Source organism: Elephas maximus, chromosome 1 (genome assembly GCF_024166365.1).
Source record: "Elephas maximus indicus isolate mEleMax1 chromosome 1, mEleMax1 primary haplotype, whole genome shotgun sequence".
Classification (NCBI taxonomy): Eukaryota; Metazoa; Chordata; class Mammalia; order Proboscidea; family Elephantidae; genus Elephas; species Elephas maximus.
This window is the reverse complement of record NC_064819.1, coordinates 163299682-163322986: the sequence shown is the minus strand read 5'-3', so window position 1 is coordinate 163322986 and position 23305 is coordinate 163299682. Positions and strand designations below refer to the sequence as shown.

Here is a 23305-nt window from a genome sequence, read left to right as displayed (position 1 = left end):
TTGGAAGAAAGTCTTGGCAATCTACTTCTGAAAGATCACAACCACTGAAAACCCTCTGAAATACAGTTCTACTCTGATACACGTGGGGTCTCTACGATTAGGATCTACTTGATGGCCACTGGTTTTTTCTTTTTTAAAATTTATCTCTAGATTCAAATTAGGTTAGTTTCATTGGAGAAAAAATTTCTAGTAACTAGGAACTGGCATAATTGGTGGCAGAACATTTTCTTTTTCATCGTTTTATGTTACTTCAAAAGTTTATTTAAAGCTCTTTTTCTGGCTGGAACCACGGAGGGTGTCGAAGAGAAGAAAGAGAAGGTTCCTGATGTGCCAGAAACCCTTAAGAAAAAGCGAAGGAATTTCGCAGAACTAAAGGTCAAGCACCCGAGAAAGAAGTTTGCCCAAAAGATGCTTTGAAAGGCAAGGAGGAAGCTTATCTATGAAAAAGCTAAGCGCGATCACAAGGAATATAGGCAGATGTACAGGACTGAAATTTGAATGGCTAGGATGGCAAGAAAAGCTGGTAACTTCTATGTACCTGCAGAACCCAAGCTGGCATTTGTTACCAGGATCAGAGGTATCAATGGTGTGAGCCCAAAGGTTCGAAAGATGTTGCAGCTTCTTCGCCTTTGCCAGATCTTCAGTGGCACCTTTGTTAAGCTCAACAAGGCTTCAATTAACATGCTGAGAATTGTGGAACCATGCATTGCATGGGGTACCCAAACCTGAAGTCAGTGAATGAACTGATCTATAAGCGTGGTTATGGCAAGATCAATAAGAAGCGAATTGCCCTGACAGATAACACTTTGATTGTACGATCTCTTGGTAAATATGGCATCATCTGCATGGAGGATCTGATTCATGAGATCTATACTGTTGGGAAATGCTTCAAAGAAGCAAACAACTTCCTGTGGCCCTTCAAATTATCTTCTTCACGAGGTGGAATGAAGAAAAAGACCACCCGTCTTGTAGAAGGTGGAGATGCTGGCAACAAGGAAGACCAGATCAACAGGCTTATTAGAAGGATGAACTAAGGTGTCTACCGTGATTATTTTTGTAATCTGGTCAGTTAATAAAACCGCAACTGCTTTCAAAGTGAAAAACAAAAAAGTTTATTTAAAAATGTATCAGATAAAAACTTTTTCAAAATCTACTAATATACATTAAGAGTCTAACATATGGGGTCACCATGAGTAGGAAATGACTCGACAGTAACAGGTTTGATTGGGTAACATAAATCAGATTTTTCCATATCCCAAAATTTTTCCATATATGTTATCTCATTTGACCCAAAACATGCCATAAAGAAAGCTAGGCTCAGATACCTTGAGTTAATTACTCCTGATTACACAGTAAGCTCTAGACCAGGGAAACAGAGGAAATGTCTCCTGATTTCTATATTTGCTATCCATATCTGATAGACATGACCCTGATTAGGCACATCCAGGGCCCTGTCAACATTATTACAATTACCTCCCTATACCATGGCATTCTGTCTCCTACTGGAAGCCCTTGACTGCTGACTCCATGCACACTCAAGGTCTGAACATCTTCCTTTTGAGATCCCAGGAACAGGTTGCATAGGGCTGCACAACCATGTTATGTTGTTGTTAAGTGACATCAAGTCTGTTCCAACTCATACCACCCTATGCACAACAGAACGAAACACTGCCTGGTCCTGTGCCATCCTCTCAATTGTTGCTATGCTTGAGCCCAATGTTGCAGCCACTGTGTCAAACCATCTCGCTGAGGCTCTTCCTTTTTTTTTGCTGACCCTCTACTTTACCAAGCATGATGTCCTTCTCCAGGGACTGGATCCCTCCTGATAACATGTTTGTTCAAAGTATGGGAGACATAGCCTCGCCATCCTTGCTTCTAAGGAGAATCCGGGTTGTACCTCTTCCAAGGCAGATTTGTTCTTTCTTTTGGCAGTCCATGGTGTATTCAATATTCAATATTCTTCACTGGCACCACAATTCAAAGGTGTTGGTTCTTCTTCCAGAGTAATTTCTGAGTATCTTTCTTAGTAATCATGTTATAGGTACTAAGATATTACTCTTTCTTTCAATTTTAAGTCCACAGGGGTCTCCGTTCCAGGGATTTGTGATGGTGTGTTTTCTCAGGGTCTCATGCTCAGAATATGCTATTGTTGAGAAATTCAAACTGGTCTCTGCTTTATAGAAATCAAAATGACATTCCTGTGATGTCGCAATAGAGAAAATGTTCCCCTTTTTTTGGACAATGAAATCAACTCATAGAAACATTGAGTATAATCCTCAAGGTCACACAAGTAGTATATGGAGTCAAAAGTGCCACCAACATTCCTGGGGCCATTTTATCTTTCTTGGCTTTTGTGGGGTATAGCATGTTACTGAAAATAGACTTGTGTTCTGAGGGGTCTTAAAATACAAATTTGATTAAAATTCTACTTGCATACTGTTCACAATAATTGTGGAGTTCTTCCAGCTGAAACTTTTGTTTCCATCACTTTAAATTGTTAAAATTATTGTGGAGTTCTTCCAACTGAAACTTTTGTTTCCGTCACTTTGTATTGTTAAAAAAAAAAATTGCAGTCAAGTTGATTTCGACTCATAGCGACCCTATAGGACAGAGTGGAACCACCCCATAGGGTTCCCAAGGAGCAGCTGGTGGATTAGAACTGCTGACCTTTTGTTCAGCAGGTGAAGGCTTAACCACTGTGCCAAGATATTACTGTTTGTTGTTGTTAGGTGCTATTGAGTTTGCTCCTGCTCATGACAACCTTATGTACAACTGAATGAAACACTGCTTAGTCCTGCACCACCCTCACAATCTTTGTTATGCTTGAGCCCATTGTTGCAGCCACTGTGTCAATCCATCTCATCGAGGGTCTTCTTCTTTTTCAATGACCCTGCACTTTACCAAGCATGATGTCCTTTCCAGGGACTGATCCCTCCTGATACCATGTCCAAAGTATATGAGATGAAGTCTCACCATCCTTGCTTCTAAGGAGCATTCTGGCTGTATTTCTTCCAAGGCAGATTTGTTCATTCTTGTTTATGCCCTTCAAATAGAATATAGGACACATATAATAAAATACATATATAATAAAACAATTAAGACAAGAATAAAACCTCTCAATAAAATCCAAGTAAAAGGGCAAGGAGAATTCTCCTGCCTGCCTGTCTTTCTGCCTTCTCCCCTTGCTGAATAATTCAGTCCAAAAGCTATTATGTGGAGCTGACCCAGACAAGCAGCCATGAGTGGGTAGGGAGGCTGGAGGGTAATGGCAGAATCAGCTTGGCATAGGTTGTCAAAGCCTGTGTAGAATAACAAGGATGTTCTCATAGGTGGATGACAGTGACACAGAGAGAGTTGCTCAAATGAGGAGATGTTTAGATTCAGGAGAGGTTATAGTAAAAAGTATAATAAAAATAAATATTAGTAGAATTAGTAAATACAATAAGGATAATAGAAAGTAGGTTTCCCATTACTGAAAAATGGAGTTAAAAATATAGACAGGGGAAAAACTTAGATAAACTCTATGATGTTGGATTGGACCCAATGTGTAGTCACTCAAACCAAACCAAAGCCGTTGCCACCCAGTTGAGTCTGATTCATGGCAATCCCATGTCTTTCAGAGTAGAATTTCTCCATAGGGTTTTCTTGGCTATAATCCTTATGGGAGCAAATTTCCAGGTCACTCTTCTGTGGTACTTTTGGGTGGTTTCAAACCTCCAACCTTCAGGTTAGTATTTGAGTGTCAACCATGTGCACCACCCAAGGGTCTTATGTGTACAGTAGATCCTCATTATTTGTGGGTTCCCTACTTGCAAATTCACCTACTCTCTAAATTTTATCTGTTACCCCTAAATCAATACTTGTAGGACTCTCACAGTCGTTTGCAAACATGTGCAGACTGCTGAAAAATTTGCGTTGCCTGATGCGCGTGATCCTAGCTGAGGTCAATCAAGGAAACACTCTGTCTTCTCAGTTTAACACTCACACTGTAAATACATGTCCTTTTTGCAGTATATGTAGTGCCATATTTTCCACATTTTTGTGCTTTTTGTTAGTGACGGTGCTGTTTAAAATGGCCCTCAAATGTAGTGCTGAAATACTGTTGCCTGTTCCTAAGCTCAAGAGGCTGTGATCTCCCTTATGGAGAAAATACATGTATTAGATAAGCTCTGTTCAGGCATGAGTTATAATGCTGCTGGATGTGAGTTCAATGCTAACGAATCAACAACATATATTAAATGAGGTGCCTTTCAACAGAAACTCACATAAAATAAGGTTACGTATTGATAGGTTGACAAAAATGTTGTGACCAGAGGCTCACAGGGACCTAACACTATATTTCTCCGAGGAACAATGGCTCAGTATTTGCTAAATCAGTGTTTGTGGCAACTTTATAGAATATAACTACTGTGAATACTAAGAATCAATTGTGCATGAGTCTGGGAACAATGACACCCCAATAATAAGGGGCATACTTGGCACCCAGATCTTGGTTTCTAATTATACTTCTCAACTAAAAGCAACCAGTGCCCCTTGAAAAAATAGCAGATTTTTTTCTGTTTGGGACTGGACACGTGAAAGATGACTATAGAACATCATTTTTTTTTAATTTATTTTTTATTGTGCTTTAGGTGAAAGTTTACAGCTCTAGTGTTTCTCATACAAAAATTTATACACAAATTGTTATGTGACCCTAGATGATATCCCTATAATGCGGCAGCACACTCTCCCTTTCCACCCCGGATTTCCCATGTCCATTCAACCAGCTTCTATCCCTTTCTGCCTTCTCATCTTGCCCATTTAGTCTTGTGTATCTACTTGAAACAAGAAGCACACTTTTCACGAGTATTATTATTTTTTTTTAGTCCAGCATAATCTTTGTCTGAAGAGTTGGCTTCGGGAATGGTTTTAGTTCTGGACTAACAGAGAGCCTCGGGGCCATGGCTTCTGGGCCTCCTCTAGTCTCGGTCAGACTATTAAGTCTGGTCTTTTTACATGCATTTGAGTTCTGCACCCCACTTTTCTCCTGCTCCATCAGGGACTCTCTTTTGTGTTCCCTGTCAGGGGATCACTGGTGGTAGCATGGCACCATCTAGTTCTTCTGGTCTCAGGCTAACGGAGTCTCTGGTTTATGTAGCCCTTTTTGTCCCTTGGGCTAAAATTTTCCTTGCGCATTTGGTGTTCTTCATTCTCCTTTGGTCCAGGTAGGTTGGTACCAATTGATGCATCTTAGATGGCTGCTTGCTAGCTTTTAAGACCCCAGATGCCACTCATCAAGGGGGGATGCAAACACTTTCTTAATACACTTTGTTATGCCAATTGACCTAGATGTCCCCAAAAACCATTGTCCCCAGACCTCCTCCCCTGCTACTCTGTCCAGGGTTGTACTCAGGAAACTTCTTAGCTTTTGGTTTAGTTCAGTTTTGCTGATTTACCCTGTATTATGTGTTGTCCTTCCCTTCACCTAACATAATTCTTGCCTACTATCTAGTTAGTGAATTCCCCTCCCCTTCCCTTATAGAACATCTTATAGTACCAGAAACTGAGGAATTTCTCAAAGAGTGATGAAGACATGGCAAAAGGACACAGATGCCAGTTTAAATGGACTCCCATGGGCCAAATATGAAGCAATTGGAGCCTAAAAATAAATAATATAAAAGAATAAATTCATATTATTTATCTATAAATAATATAAATTTATTATAAATAATATAAATTTATTATATGAATTTATTTAGGGTATCGGATATTATTTATCATCTCTGACATTAATAAATACATTAATTATTGTATCTGAATAAATCAGATAAATAATATAAATGAATAAATAAATGGTGGGAAGAGAAAGCTTTGCCTCACTAATCTATGTAGAAAGAATGTTAACTAATAAATATAGAAGGAATGATTGAATCAGAAGGTCACCATTTGTCAAACATAAATGGATGCTAAAGTAAGTAGGTACTAGTTTGATGTGTAACGGGATATTTACCTAGTCTCCAATTATCTCCCCACAAAATATTTACTAATTATAATAAGAAAAGGCACAACTTTGCAGTGCAAAAACGTGCCAGACTCCACTTAGTCAAATGATCAACGTTAATATGACCAGCGATGGAGCAACTCAAAACCACCTATCAACTGATACAATGTAAATTGAACACAGCATACCTCTGTGACATTTCTGCCAAAAGTAGTAAATAAATGAATAAATAAAACTAAATCTAATCATAAAAATAAGACAAATGCAAATCAAGGGACATCCCATAAACTGGCCTGTAACCTTCTTAAGTGACAAAGTCATGTAAATCAAGGAATGTTATGGATTGAATTGCATCCCCCAAAGAGATATATTGACGTCTTAACTCCTGTATCTGTGACTGTGACCTTGTTTGGGCAAATAGAGCTTTTCTTTGCAGATGTTATTAGTTAACGACGTCACGCTGAAGTAGCGTAGGTCTTAATGACTTCTGAGTGGTGTCTTGTAACAAAGGAGTCACACACAGGAGGACGATAGTATGTAAGGGCACATCCACAAACAGCAAAGGAACAGCAAGGACTGTCAGTAGGCATCAGGAACTAGGAAAGAGGCATAGAACAGTTCCTGCCTCAAAGCCCCAGAAGGAGTCAACATGGCTGAGACCCTGATTTGGACTTCTACCCTCTAGAACTGTGAGAAAATAGATTTCTGTTCTTTTAAGCTGCCCACTTTGTGGTATTTTTGTTATGGCAGCCCTTGGAAACTAAGTTATGAGGAACTGTTCAAGACTAAAGGAACCTAAAGAGACAGGACAACTAATGCAATGCATAATCTTGGACATCCTTTTTTACTGAAGACTTTATCAAAACAATTGGTGAAACTTGGATGAAATCTATGGATTAGATGAGGGTAACGTAGCAACTGAATTGGCTGATTTCGATGGTTTTGTTGAAGTTAGGAAAATGCCCTTGTTTATAGAAATTACATGCTAAAACATTTGGGGATAATGAGAAATCATACTGGTAAACTTAGCCTCATATGGTTTAGAGGACAATGTTTGTTTGTTTTTAATTTGTTTTGGGTTGTTACTTGTGGATATTCTGTGGTTTATTTTCAATGTCTCAGACTAAAAAAAATATATATATATATATATATATATATGGGACAAGAGAGTTGTACCATAATATCTTAGTTAAAACTGTACTCAGATTAAACATATAATTTAGCTTTGAGTTTCAAGTAGTGAAGGCAACACGTAAAAATGATAGTTAGGAAGCAGAACAGTCTGTTAAGAGCAACTTTCTTAGTAGAAAAATTGTTGATATAAATTTTTATATTGGTAATACCTAATTAGCTACAATTCTTCTACATAGTGGCCCTATTTACACACCTAGTTATTTTTCTATCATTATACTGATTTTCCTTCAAGTTTTAGTCATACTGAAAAAGTATGGTCTCCCGATAAACGTTTTCTCCATCAGTTTGAGGCTATCATTTCCACTTGCCCTGTCATACATGGTTGGTTTTGTTTCTTTTTGTTCTGGAGAAGGGCATTGGGTGCCAGGGTATGTGGAGAGTTTACATTTAGATAAGAAGGGACAACCCTTGGCATTTATACTTTAAGATAATAAATATTTCTGACTATTTTAGTCTTCTAGTGCAGCTATAACAAAGAGAAATTAATTTTCTCATAGCCTAGTAGGTTACAAGTCCAAATTCAGGGCATCAGCTCCAGGGGAAGGCTTTCTCTCTCTGTCAGCTCTGGGGGAAGATTCCTTGTACTCAAACTTCTGGCCGAGGAACTTCTCAGGCTCAGGGACCCGGGTCCAAAGGACACGCTCTGCTCCCGGTGTGGCTCTCTTAGTGGTACGAGGTCCCCAACTCTCTGCTTGCTTCCCTCTCCTTTTATCTCTTGCGAGATAAAAGGTGGTGCAAGCCACACCCCAGGGAAACTCCCTTCACCTTGGATCAGGGAGGTGACCTGAGTAAGGGGGGTGTTATAATCCCACCTTAATCCTCTCAACATAAAATTAGAATCACCAAATAGAGGACAACCACATGATGCTGGGAATCATGGCCTAACCAAGTTGACATATTTTGGGGGGGGAAACAATTCAATCTGTGACACCGACCTAAAGACACACTGTTCCATGACTTACATATTTGAGGAATTGAATAAGTATTTATGGATAAGAAGTTGTAGCAATTCAGGTAACGAATGAAGAGAGGGCTAATTGCATTATAGGAAATTACACCGCCAGGGTTTCCAGGTCTTATTTAGGACGTGTCAAGCCAGGTATATCTAAAATTAACAACAGAAGTTATCCTTTGTTGAACACCTATGGTGTACCAGACACTACCCAATCCTAGACCAAACCTAGAAGGCAGGCATAATTTGTGCTTTCTTTATGGATGAGGAAGCTGAGGGTCAGAATGGTTAAACAATATGTCTAAGCATGCAGATAGCATGTGATGAAGTTGGGATTCAACCCCCATTCTGCCTGGGTCTGAAGTCTGTTCTCTTTCCAACATTATCTGTGGCCCCAATAGTAAGTTTTATTTTACACATACAGGGGAATTAAACCTTAAGTTGTATCTCTGAAATAAAGCTCAGTCACTAACATTGTTAAGCCAAATATTAGGGGTGAAATATTGCTCTCAGTCCTCAGTACTTAAGCATGAGAAATAAGATGCTCTGAAAACTCAAGCTGCTTCCTGTTTTCAAATCAAGAGCAGTTACAACCATCACATTGACTTTTCCAATCCACCGAGGCATCTTAAAGAGTGTATATATTATTCTGAAAAGTTCCTCATGTGTTATCTCAAGTTCTGAAAGCCCTGTAATCCTTCCTACAAGTTATAATTCCATACTGATACACTGACAGGGTCAGATGCATATGATTCATAGTGCGTTGTAGTTTAGTCTTAATTAAGAATACGGCACTATGCTGGGAATCACAGGAACCTGTGTGTCAGAGGATTCTATGTAATCCTGGGGTTTGCTGCATTTGGTATATGGATGCCTATGGATTCAAATTTTGGCACTAATGTGTGTCTAAGTAATTATATATGTTTGCATGCATATTGATTCCACCTATTAAAATATGGTCATGCATCACATAATGTCCATTTAGGCAATGTCCGACCACATATATAACAATGGTCCCATAAGTTTATAATAGAGTTCAGAAATTCTGATTGGAGAACAGGACATAGCAGATTTAGGCATGCATACTCAAAAGTCATGATGATTCTCAAAAACAAAAAATTCTCCAAGCTATTAAAGAATTGGCTCATCTGAAAGTGACAAGGCTAATGAAAATGCGAAAGGGACCTATATCAGGTATGTAGAAATTGCTAATGACGTGAATTGAGGACCAAACACAAAATTGAACCCTTCTCAGCATGTTGATGATCACTGCTAAGGCATGAACCTTGTTCGAGATGCTTAAAGAAAAAGCAGGGCCATACTATGATGTCGAATTTAGTGCTATCTCTCAGTGGTTCGAGCACTTCAAACAACGTTTTGCGAAACACAGTGTGTAAGTGAGTGGTGTCTGTGAGTGCTGATGTGAAGGCAGCAGCAGAATTTGTTGAAACCTTAGATAACCTAATTGTAAAACCCAGTGCTGTCGAGTCGATTCCAACTCATAGCGACCCTATAGGACAGAGTAGAACTGCCCCATAGAGTTTCCCGCCTGGGGGATTCAAACTGCCAACCCTTTGTTTAGAAGCCGTATCACTTAACCACTATGGCAAGAGGGTTTCCACACTAACTGTGGAGAGAGCTATTTGCCCCAGCAAATTTTTAATATGGACGAAACCTCCTTATTCTGGAAACTAATGCCTGAAAGGACCTTCATCCATAATATGATGTTTGCATAATGTCCAAATGAAATAATGTCCTATTTCACAGAATATATCATGGACATTAAGTGACACATGACTGTATAATAAAGGAAAGAAAAGAAAAAGAAAACAAAACAGAAAAGAAAGAGATTTGCGGTGATTGGCTCTGGTTTTAACCCATACCCTTGGGCAACTTATTTTGTTATTGCTACGTGCTGTCAAGTCGGTTACGACTAAAATCCACCCTATAATACAACAGAATGAAATGTGGCCCAGTCCTGCACCAATCTCACAATCATTGTTATGCTTGAGTCCATTGTTGCAGCCACTGTTAATGATGTGCAATTCATCTCATTAAGGTTCTTCCTCTTTTTTGCTGACCTACTTTACCAAACATAATGTCCTTTTCCAGGGACTGGTCCCTTCTGATAACATGTCCGAAGTACGTAAGATGAAGTCTCACCATCCTCGCTTCTAAAGAACATTCTGGCTGTACTTCTTCCAAAAAAAAAAAAAAAACCAGGACATATTTATTTGTTCTTTTGGTAGTCCACGGTATAGTCGACATTTTTTACCAACACCCTAATTCAAAGGCATCAATTCTTCCTCAGCCTTCCTTATTCATTGTCCCAGCTTTCGCATACATATGGGGTGACTGAAAATACTATGGCTTGCGTCAGGTGAACATTAGTCCTTGTCGTGGATTGAATTGTGTACCCCCAAAATGTCTGTCAATTTGGCTAGGCTATGATTCCCAGTATTGTGTGATTATCCACCATTTTGTCATCTGATGTGCTTTTCCTATGCATTGTAAATCCTACCTCTATGATGTTAATGAGGCAGGATTAGAGGCAGTTATGTAAATGAGGCAGGACTCAGTCTACAAGATTAGGTTGTGGTTTAAGCCAATCTCTTTTGAGATATAAAAGAGAGAAATGAGCAGGGAGACAGGGTGACATCATACCACCAAGAAAGCAGAGCCTGGAGCAGTGTATTGTTTGGACCTGAGGTTCCTGTGCTGAGAAGCTCCTCGACCAGGGAAGATTGATGACAAGGACATTCCCCCAGGGGCTACAGAGAGAGAAAGCCTTCCCCTGGAGCTGGTACCCTGAATTTGGTCTTCTAGCCTTCTAGACTGTCAGAGAATAAATTTCTCTTTGTTAAAGCCACTTGTGGTATTTCTGTTATAGCAGCACTAGGTAACTAAGACAGCCCTCAAAGTGACATTTTTGCTTTTTAACACTTTAAAGAGATCTTTTGCAGCAAATTTGTTCAATGCAATACATCTTTTGATTTCTTGATTGCTGCTTCCATGGGTGATTGTGGATCCAGGTAAAATGAAATCCTTGACAGCTTCAATATTTTCTTCATTTATCATGATGTTACTTATTGGTCCAGTTGTGAGGATTTTTGTTTTCTTTATATTGAGGTAAAATCCATACTGAAGGTTGTAGTCTTTGATCTTCATCAAGTTCTCTTCACTTTCAGCAAGCAAGGTTGTGTCATCTGCGTATGGCAGGTTGTTAATGAGTCTTTCTCCAATCCTGATGCCCATTCTTCTTCATATAGTGCAGTTTCTTGGGTTGTTTGCTCTGTATATAGATTGAAAAGTATGGTGAAAGGATACAACAACCCTGATGCACACCTTTCCTACTTTAAACCATGAAGTATCCCATTGTTCTGTTTGAATGACAGCCTCTGGGTCTATGTACAGGTTCCTCATGAGCACAATTAAGTGTTCTGGAATTCCTATTCTTTGCAATATTACCCATGATTTGTTATGATCCACACAATGAAATACCTTTGTGTAGTCAATAAAACACAGACAAACATCTTTCTGGTATTCTCTGCTTTCAGCCAAGATCCATCTGACATCAGCAATGATATCCCTTGTTCCATGTCCTTTTTTGAATTCGGCTTGAATTTCTGCAAGTTCCCTGTTGATGCACTCTTACAAACATTTTTGAATTATCTTCAGTAAAAATTTACTTGCATGTGATATTAAGGATATGGTTCAATAATTTCCGCATTCATTGGATCACCTTTGTTTTGAATGGGCACAAATACGGATCTCTTCTAGTAGGTTGGCCAGGTAGCTGTCTTCCAAATTCCTTCGCATTGATGACTAAGCACTTCTAGTGTTGCATCCCTCTGTTGAAACATCTCAAATGGTATTCTGTCAATTCTTGTAGACATGTTTTTGCCAATGCCTTCAGTGCAGCTTGGACTTCTTCCTTTAATAGCATTGGTTCTTGATCATATGTTATCTCCTGAAATGGTTGAATGTCAACCAATTCTTTTTGGTACAGTGACATTGGGTATTCCTCCCATCTTCTTTTGATGCTCCCTGCAATGTTCAATATTTTGCCCATAGAATTACTCAGTATTTCAACTCAAGGCTTGAATTTTTTCTTCAGGTCTTTCAGCTTGAGAAATGCTGAGCATATTCTTCCCTTTTGGTTTTCTAACTTCAGGTCTTTGCACATGTCATTTTAATACATCACTTTGTCTTCTTGAGCTGCCCTTCGAAATCTTCTGTTCATCCTTTTTAGCTAATCAGTTGTTCCATTTTCTATAACTACTCCAAGCTTAAAAGCAAGTTAATGAGTCCCTTCTGATGTTCATTTTTGTGTTTTCTTTCTTTCCTCTCTTTTTAATAACCTTTTCCTTTCTTCATGTATGATGTTCTTGATGTCATGCCACAAGTCCTATGGTGTTCGGTCATTGGTGTACAATACATCAAATATACTCTTGAGATAGTCTCTAAATTCAGGTGGGAAATACTCAAGATGGTACTTTGGCTCTTATGGACTTGTTTTAATTTTCTTTGCTTCAACTTGAAATTGCATATGAACAATTCATGGTCTGTTCTGCAGTCGTTCCCTGGCCTTGCTCTGACTGATGATATTGACCTTCTCATTGTCTCTTTCCACATATGTAGCTGATTTGAGTCCTGTGTATTCTATCTAGTGATATCCATGTGTGTAGCTGCTGCTTATGTTGTTCAAAAAAAGTATTTCCAAGAATAGGTTGTTGGTCTTGAAAATTCTATCATGTGATCTCTGGTGCTATTTCTATTACCATGGCCATATTTTCCAACTACTGATCCTTCTTCTTTGTTTTATATATTTATTTATTACTGTACTTTAGATGAAGTTTTACAGAACAAACTAGCTTCTCATTAAACAATTAGTACACATATTGTTTTGTGATATTGGTTACCAACCCCGTGACATGTCAACACTCTCCCTTCTCTACCTTGGATTCCCTATTATCAGCTTTCTTGTCCGTTCCTGTCTTCCATTCCTTGCCCCTGAGCTAGTGTGCTCTTTAGCCTTGTTTTGCTTTATGGACCTGTCTAGTCTTTGACTGAGGGGTGAGCCTCAGTACTGACATCATTACTAAGCAAGAAGGGTGTCTGGGGCCATACTCTCAGGGTTTCTCCAGTCTCTATCAGGCCAGTAAGTCTGGTCTTTTTTTCGTGAGCTAGAATTTTGTTCTACATTTTTCTCCAGCTCTGTCTGGGATCCTCTATTGTGATCCCTGTCAGAGCAGTCAGTAGTGATAGCTGGATACCATCTAGTTGTCCTGGACTCAGTCTGGTGGAGGCTGTGGTAGCTGTGGTCTTTCCCTTGTGTCTTTGGTTTTCTTCATTTTTCACTTGCTCCAGATGGGATGAGACCACTGGAGTATCTTAGATGGCCGCTCACAAGCTTTTAAGACCCCAGATGCTACTCACCAAAGCAGAATGTAGAACACTTTCTTTATAAACTATGTTATGCCAATTGAGCTAGATGTTCCCCAAGACCGTGGTCCCCACAGCCCTCAGCCCAGCAATTCCATCCCTGAGGGAGTCTGGATGTGTCTTTGAAGCTTCCATGACCTTGCCTTGGACAAGTTATGCTGGTTTTCCTAGTATCAGGTACTGTCTTACCCTTCACCAAAGTGATCCTTCTTTGTTTCCAACTTTCGCATTCCAATCACCAATAATTATCATTGCAGATTGATTACATGTTTGATTAATTTCAGACAGCAGAAATTGGTAAAAATCTTCAGTTTCTTCATCTTTGGCAATAGTGTTTGATGTGTAAATTTGAATAATAGTTGTAGTAACTGGTCTTCTTCATAGGCATATGGATATTATCCTATTACTGACTGTTGTACTTCAGGATATATCTTGAAATATTCTTTTTGACAATGAATGTGAAGCCATTCCTCTTCAATTTGTCATTCTCAAAGTAATGTAACATATGAGTATTCAATTCAAAATGGCCAATACTGGTCCATTTCAGCTCACTAATGCCTAGGGTATTTATCTTCAAGTGTTCCATTTAATTTTTGACAACTTCCAATTTCCCTAGATTAATACTTCATACGTTCCATGTTCTTATTATTAATGGATGTTTGCACCTGTTTCTTCTCATTTTGAGTAGTGCCACACTAGCAAATGAAGATCGCAAAAGCTTTACTCTATCCATGAAATTAAGGATGACTCTGTTTTGAGTAAGAAACTCTTCCCTGGTTGTATTTTTAGTGCCTTTCAAGCTGAGGGGCCCATTTCCCAGCACTATATCAGACAGTGTTCACTGGCCAGTTCTTTTAGAAGTAGATTGCCAGGTGCTTCTACCTCATATGTCTTAGTCTGGATGCTCCACTGAAATCTGTATACCGTGGGTGACCCTGCTCATCTGTCAGTTTGTCATATTGTGGTGGCTTGTGCGTTGCCATGATGCTGGAGTCTTTGCCACCAGGATTTCAATTACAACCAGGGAAACTTACAGTATGTATTTAAATTCCCTGTTTTTTTGTTTCCTCCTTTGTAAAATGTCAGTGATAATAACATCTACCTCAATGGGCTGTTAATAGCGCTTGACAATGGTGCTTGAAACTTTGGTTTCAATGAGTTAGTACACTGTGTCTGGCTCATAGCAAAGCCTCCTGAGTATTTGTTATTATCATTGCTACATACATACTTAAAAGGATTGACACATAGTAAGTGCTCAACAAATGATAGCTTTCTTTTCATTTCTTAAAAAAAAAAAAAGAATAAGTGTACAGAATTTTAATTTGCCTTCGCTCCAAAGGGTCAGTATCATAGCTATTAGTGATCAGAGATGTATCCAACCACCTAACTGAGGAAGATTGGAGCCTAAACATTTTATCTTCTCCTTGGGATGATGCCAATGGTGATGTAATGTACTGTTGATGTACTAGTGAGTTGATCTTGCAAGCTATATTTGATATATGGACGGCTTTCATCTTGTTATAGCGTTTCTATACAAATAATATTTATCCCTCAGGATAATAGATCATCCATGTGGAATTAATAACACCTTCTCTATGTAGGTGTACAATTATCTGAAATGTAAGGATTGATAAGTATTTTTGGATGATTGGAAGTTTTCCAATAATTTGAGAGTTTGAAATATATTTGAGATGATTTTGACATTCTCTCTTCTTTGTTACCAAGATCCCCTGGTACTAATGTTTGGGCATTTATATGGAAGAATGGTGTGAATTTATGATTCACCATAGCATCACTATATTTTGGCATTATAAGAAATGTTAGTTATGTTCTAATCAAGGCGTAGTAAACTATGGCCTGCAGACCAAATGCAACCTGACCTCCAGTTTTTGTATGGCCTGTGAGCTAAGAAAAATTTCTACATTTTTGAAAAAAACAAAAACAAAGAAGAATACACAACAGAGATCATATGTAGTCCTGGAAGACTGCAATATTTACTGGCTGGCCCTTTACAGAAAAAGTTTGCTGACCCTGCTTTAATCCAAATTTCTCATGAAGAAAGTGAGAAAATTGAGGTCAAGGGAAATTGTGATGTTACTTAGGGTTACCCAGCTCATTGGTGGCAGATCTAGAGCTTGAATCCCCTCTCCAGATTCCCACCTTCATGTTCCAGCAGCAAGACCGTGCTTCCACAGTTTTCTGTTCTCCTCCCTAAGGTCTTTTACTTACCTAATAAGGATAATTGCATTTAAAAAGATAACACTAATATTTTACACTTATGTGACATTTCCTTCCTGAAGAGCTTAAAGCACCTTTGCTGTGTTGAAACAATTCTGCCAATGTAGGAATTGCTTCTGGGTGGTAAATTGGACAACTAGGTAACAGCAGCAATTTAGGTCAACAGGTTACTGTATATTACCTGGATTAATAATGTTTTCAAAGGTAAGAAATAGACACTCTGAAGCTATTTATAAGAAGCAATAAAATACTTATTAAAAGAATCATCTTATATTTTTAGACTCCCAACTGAATTAGAAAAATCCCAGGCTAATAGTTTTAGCCCATCCAAGTTAATGTACAGATTTTAGCTTTGCTAGATAGTTGTGGAGGTGGTGGTGATGGGGTTTAAAAGACTATTGTGGATATAGCCAAAATTTCTGCTGAATTTTCATAAAATTATTCTTTTGAATTTAAACAATGGATATTTGGAAATCATTGGAAGGATAAAAATCAGGGTAATTGCATACTTCTGGACGTATTACCTAAGTTGCTGATAATGAGTTGAAGAAAAATTTTTTGATCCATTTTTTTTTTTCCAATAGATTTTGGAATGAAGCATACTTCAGAAAAGAGTGCCCAGTAATTTGAGATTTGACTTTTTAATTTCAATTTGTTATAATTTGCTATTAAAATTAATTAAAAATGTGAATCAACTGTATCTGTCAATTTATGAAAGAATTGCTAGCTTAGTTATGTTACCCAACAAGTTTCTTATCTAACAATATGTTCACTCTAAGGCCAGTGTTTCCTATCAAAGTCAATGCTTTTTTTTTTTTTAAATTAAAAAAAATAAGGCATATCCTTTTTTTGTTCTTTAAATTAAAACTCCAGACCAGATCTGTTATCTGCCTTACAGCTGCTTTGATCAGCTCGCACCACTTGCAGATGAGAACACAAATGCGAGTGTAATTGGGTGGCACACATGTGACTCCAGTTGGATGGAAATGCCACTATTGACCTAGCAGGAAGCTAGATTTCTCAGGGTGTCCTTTAGGTGCTGCTATTATTAACAACCTGTCAGATCAGCCAAGTGTTGATGAGGAATTCTTTAGGTACACAGATTATCAAATATTGCTCAAAGAACTGAAAAATAAATGCAAATTTGAGCACATTAAAATGCTTTTGGAATTTAACACATTTCTCAAATCAGTGACTTGAATTGAGACTTAAGTATTCTCTATATGTTTATGTGAACATCCTTACATGTTATAAAATATAACATCGATAACAGTTTTTTGTGATTTCAGGACACCTACTGCTCAATACACTAAAAGCTATACCTTGTAAATATCTACTAATATATTTTTTCCTGATTCCCAAAACATGGTAGGAAAAAAAAGCAATAGCCACAGCTTTCCAACTTGCTATAAAAAATTTAGTGAGATGCTTTATACCAGACACAATGTGCTCCAACCTATACTGCAGAAAAATTACAATCCATATTATTTAGACATACATGTTCAGAGGCTGCAAAGGGCATGATAAGTACGAGAGAAAATTACTACATATGTAATCGAGAAAATTGCTGGATATATTACATGTCTTGGTCACACTTAGGTTAGAAAGCTATTTGGAGGCTGTTACTTCAGCCACAGACTGTTTACTCTTCACATAATGCTAATCACAGTGATTGTGCCTGTCTCTGCTACGTCTGCCAAAGCAACTTGTAAGAAGTCAGCTCTGGCTGGGCTAGCCAGTTGAACACACATGGCAGAAACAAAAACCACTTAGCAAGGATGCCTTTTCCAGGCTATTTATTAAGGTTCTCAAATTGTTAGAGATAAAATTTAAATCTCAGTGCCTGGGTAACCGTTGGTAATTTGCCAGTTTTAGTTTGATTTTTGCAAAAATTAAAGCAAATGACTATTTTTGTGTTGTTTAGAGTCCTTAGAGTCCTTCTTTTTATTCTTATTGTTTTTTCTCCCTTGACATTGTATTTTGGACTAATTATACTCCCCAGAAATACGGAACACATTTCAAAGAACACAGATTTGAGGCCCTTAGCAAGCCCACTTAACGTAAGAAACCTGACTCTCTCCAAGACCTGCCACACAAGCTTTGTTGGAGAAAGAAAGTGTGGCTCTTCAGGGTAGTTACTGGGCTTGGTCTGGTAGCAACCATATGCCTAGCTAGCGTTCTTGTCTTAGGTTGTTGTTGTTGTTAGGTGCCGTCGGGTCAGTTCTGAACAAGCAACAGAATGAAACTCTGCCCGGTCCTGAGCCATCCTCACAACCGTTGCTATGTTTGAGCCCATTGTTGCAGTCACTGAGTAGTTGTTTGAAAATAATCTTTCATCCATATTTCTCGCTTAAACAACAATCCCATTATTGGAATGATCTCTTATGAGGTATGGGAAAGTTTATACTGAGACGGAAGTTTTATTAGCTCTAAGCCAATTTTATAGCTGCAGAAGCCAAGGCAAAACAAGTTCATATCTCTGCAGTCATACAATGAGCCATTTTGTGGGAAAAACTACAATTCAGCATCAATCACAAAGCCCTAATATGCCCCTTCTGGGTATTGTTGTTCCCTGAAGTTGTACTTGGAAGGCATTTTGGATTGAGGGACACATCTAGTTAGAATCTAATGCTTAACCTTCTATATTTAAGCATTATAATTTTCAGCCAAATGGGTATTTTAGAAACTAATAACCCAACTGAGCTGAGGTTGGTCTACTATAGAACGGTGACCTAGCTTTTCCCATTGATTTTCTATCCAGTATGATACTGTGATTATATATTACTTGGTGTTCCTCTTTATTATTCCCTGGGATGTTAACTGTACTATTTTAAAGCATTTAATTCTATGGTGTGAACCTTAATCCCATTGCAGATCACTTGCCTATGCATCACGTTGTCACAATTCACTCCCTAGTGTAAGTCTAGGGGGGTAGTTTCTTTTATTTAAGAAAGTAACTGCATGATGAATTCATCATAAGTTGGAAACACAGGCCTTTATTCATTCATTGAGCAGACCACACATATTTCCATAAGATCTAGCGTCATGTTGGCCGAGGCTCTGTGCTAACAACTATCTAGTATTGTAAAGTGGTAGGAGAATAACTGTGAACTTCTTTTCTAACCAATAAAATTCAGAAGTGGCACATTTTTACTCGGTTTGCAATTTTTTTTCCAATATTTTCTTAAAGCTTCATGTATGGAAAGTGTCTTTGTTTTCACTCCATTTTGCATTTTGCCAAGAAAAAGTGACAAAACAGTACTTATCATCTTCCTTCAAAACATATGGCATGTGCCCACGGAATATTAAATGATCTTTTACAATGACAACAAATGTGATATTTCATTTGAAACTCCCAGAATGTAAGGTTTGTTGAAGCAGGCAGGAAAAGCAAAAAATGGTTCAGGAGAATTGGTTTGCTGGTAGAGATGGCGACGAAAACATAGGCTACTGCAAATCTGAAGGGAGGATGTATGTACGTGCATGTATAAGCAGACGTGGTAGAAAACATGTTATTTGAACTTGAGGATCTTAAGTGAGATTCTGCAGCCGGTTCAATGTCCTCTGGTTTGACAGAAGTAAGAAATTGAGTGTACATGAGCAGGTTGTTTTTAATTTTTTTCTTTTGCCTCTTGCTGTAAGCATAACAATTTTCCAAAGATTTCAGGCTACTGAGAAGAGCGCTTCCCACTGTTTATACTCACAAACTTCTATTAAAAGAAGGAGGTGTGCTTCTTTGGTGAGTTCGGGAGAAGGACCTGGGTGTGTGTGACTCAGGCTTTCCTTCCGGTCTCTTTCAAATCTGCCTGCCCCAGTGTGTGTTCTGCTGTGTCCTACTCCCAGGGGATAAGCACACCATGTTCAAGTTCAGGCCTGCGTTCTAGAGGCAGCTCTGCAGTCCATCCCTCCCTCCTCTCTTGTCTCCACTATGGGGACTCAGTGGAGTTTTCCACTGGCTGGAAAGATAACAATTATCACTTTACAGACCCAGGTTCCTCCTTAAGTGAATGTTCCCAAGGTTTAGACTTGAGGAGGGGAGTGGAAATAGAAGGAAGCCCAATTTTAGGCACATGTAAAGCCACATTCTCTCTCGCATTTTTATCAATAAAACTGACCTTTTGATCTGCACCTATTCATATCCTGGGTTCATCTCTTGACTGACTTAGAACTCAGAGGCAAAATGGGCGTTAATTACTATTTATCACTCCTTGGTACTCCAACATTCACCTTAAAGATTAAGTGTTATTTGGTATTCTTATTCATATTGGAGCCCTGATGGTGCAGTGGTTAAGAGCTCAGGCTGCTAACCAAAAGGTCAGCAGTTTGAACCCACTGACTGCTCCTTGGAAACCCTATGGGGCAGTTCTACTCTGTCCTATAGGGTCACTATGAGTAGGAATCCACTCGATTGCAGCGAATTATTCATGTAAGTATCTAGCTCCACAACTGCTATTGATAACAGAGCCCTGAAAATACTTTTTTATACCACAACATTCCTTCTATATTGATATATGTTTAGATAACAAAGAAATACAGAATTTTTTTTTTTAGAAAATTCTAGCTTTAGATATACCTTAAAATTGTAATTTTTTTCTCTTATACTCATGTCCTTAGCCTTCCATAAAAAAGGATCAATAGGGCGGTTTATAATGCTTAATGAAAGATAAGAGAAAGAACGTTATTCAGTGTTATTATTAACGTCCACAGAGAAATCAGGTGTCTGTGGTATAGACGTGGCCACTACTTCTGACTGATTACTTTTGACACTTTTGCGTTAGCCGACTTAACATTTTTATTGTTAAGCAAATTATTTTTAAAAGAAAGAGAAGTTCTTTAGATATTTAGATATTCTCATCAAATATATATATTGAGAAACTGGAGACCTGGTGGTGCCATGGTTAAGCATTTGGCTGCTAACTGAAAGGTTAGCAGTTCGAATTCTCCAGCCGCTCCTTGGAAACCCTATGGGGCGGCTCTACTTTGTCCTTTTGGGTCGCTATGAGTTGGAAATGACTTGAGGGCAACGAGTCTTTTTTTTTTTTTTTGCCATGTTCTAGATTCTACATCAGTGAAAATATAAAGCCAAACCCAGGTTTTTTGTTTTTTTGTTTTTCCCAGGTGAAACTCACATTCTAGTGGTGGAAATAGACAGTAAATAACACGCACAATGAATAAGCATTTACATTATTTTAGAAAGTGATAAATATCAGGAAAATAAGCAAAGTGTAGTAAGGATGATTGGGAGACGTAGTAAGAGGGCAGGGGCTACAGTTTAGATAGGTTGGTCAGGTAGGGCTCAGTGAGTAGGGGGTATTTGAACAAAGACTTAAAAGAGGTGAGGAAGCAAATCATGCGATTTTCAGTGGAGAAGGGCATTCCAAGCATTGAGTACAACCACTGAAAAGGCCCTGGGGAAAGACTTTGTGTGTGTGTTTGAGGCCTCTGCAAAGGCCCAGAGGGACGACTATCTGTGCACGTTTGAGGTCAGTGTGGCTGAAATTGGGGTATTGGGGGATGATAAATAGTAATTCCCATATCCCCTCTGAGTTGTAAGTCAACCAAGAGTAGGAAATGTGACCAGAAAGGTATTGGGTGGCAAGTTGTGCCTTGCAGGCGTTGTGAGGAATTCGACTTTCCTTGTGAGAGAAACTGAAAGACTTTGGCAGATTTGAGAGAGAAATAACTTATGACTTAATGTTTAACAGGAGCTTTATGGCTGCTATATTGAGAACAGATTTTTTAGGGGGAAGAGTGCCAAGAGGGAGACCAGTTAGGAGGCTAGAGTTTTCATTGAGTTGAGAAATGATGGTGGCCAGATCAGAGGACAGCAATGGGAAGGGAGAAATGGATATATATTAAAGTTGAGGCCAGAGGGTTTGCTGATGGATTGGATGTAAAGTATGGTATAAAGGGGAGGATTAAGGATGGTGCCAGGGTTTTGGCCTTTCTGGGAGGATGGATATTCCATTTACTGAGATGGAAATATGGTGAGCAGAACAGGTTTGGAAGGGGTAAGGTTGGGAATTAGTTTTAAACATCTTAAATTTGGAGTATGCCTTAGAAATCTAAGAGAACATGTTGAATGGCCAGTTGGATATGTGAGTCTGCAGTTAGAGGAGACGTCAAGGCTGGAGATATAAATTTGGAAGTTGTTAACATAGAGATGGTATTGAAAGCCAGGAATGTATCCCTTCATAGAACACTCTTGATACTTGTAACAAGGAGACTTGCCAAAGTTTTGTGAAAGGTGAGATTTTCCTTAAGTTTGAGAGTCCATAAAGGCTAAAAATTTTAAAAGGGACTTTTGAATGCTGAATATTTTTCTGCTGAAAAGTGACATTAAAAGATAAAAAGTACTCTTCAATATCGTAAGCACCCTCACCTCGGTAAGTAAAATGGAAGAATTCAGAGAATCTAGAATTAATTCATAGAATTCAGAGTTAAGCAGGTGCCAGCTTCCATCATTAACTCTTTGTACATTCAAATCTTTGCAACTCCTTCAAACTTTTGTGTCTTTGTTGCTGTATGAGCATGCTGTAGACTGGTTTGCATCCAAGATCACAGGTCTCACAGGTTCAGTGGTCAGATGACCACTTAATTGTGAAAACTATTCACCTTTTATAATTCATTTATTTTTTGCACACAAGTAGTTATTAATTGGTACACTACAGATCTGAAAGTGTTAATTCATTCGCCCAGACACCCTAATGTAATCCTAAAGAGATTCCACATTGGGAGGCTCTGGCTCAAAATAACAATCTCCACAAGACCTTCTGTGTCAAAAAGTTGGTTAAAGAAGACAGCAAAACAATAATGCTAGTAAATACTGGTAACTCTTTTGTATTTGTGTATGTTGTTGTTGTTTGTTGCCACCAGTCAATTCTGACTCATGGAGACCTCATGTGTTACAGAGAACTGCTCCATAGGATATTCTTGGCTGTAATCTTTATGGAAGTAGATGGCCAGACCTTGCTTTCACAGCACCCATGGGTGAGTTTGAACCACCAAGCTTTAAGTTAGTAGACAAACGCAAACCATTTGTGCCATCCAGAAAGCTTATACCACAATAAAATTAAAAAAAAGCCCATTGCTGTCAAGTTGGTTCCAACTCATAGTGACCCTACAGGACAAAGTAGAACTGCCCCATAGGCTTTCAAGGAGTGGCTGGTGGATTTGAACTGCTGGTCTTTTGGTTAGCAGCCGAGCTCTCAACTACTACGCCTATGCCACAATAGAAAGGGTGAAATAACCAGCTTTAGAGTACCCAGAAAAATAGTTACAGAGAAAGAAAAACAGCCAGGTTTCTGCCTTTGGCTGTGTGGTCAAGCCCTCAGTGATATACCTCCAGTGTTGACAAGTGAATGACATTGACCATCCCTGTGATTTACTTTCTTGGTACAGGGTCATGTAATATTATTCACAAAAATGTGGCCACAATTAGAAGCCTTAGAAATACTGTATGAGTTTCCAAGTCCCCATTAAAAGAGATCACCATT

At 38.6% G+C, this 23305-nt stretch overlaps 1 pseudogene; it reads left to right on the top strand.

Moving 5' to 3' along the window:
• Positions 1–393: 393 nt before the first annotated feature.
• Positions 394–1073, top strand: LOC126071232 (60S ribosomal protein L7-like; annotated as a pseudogene).
• Positions 1074–23305: the final 22232 nt, after the last annotated feature.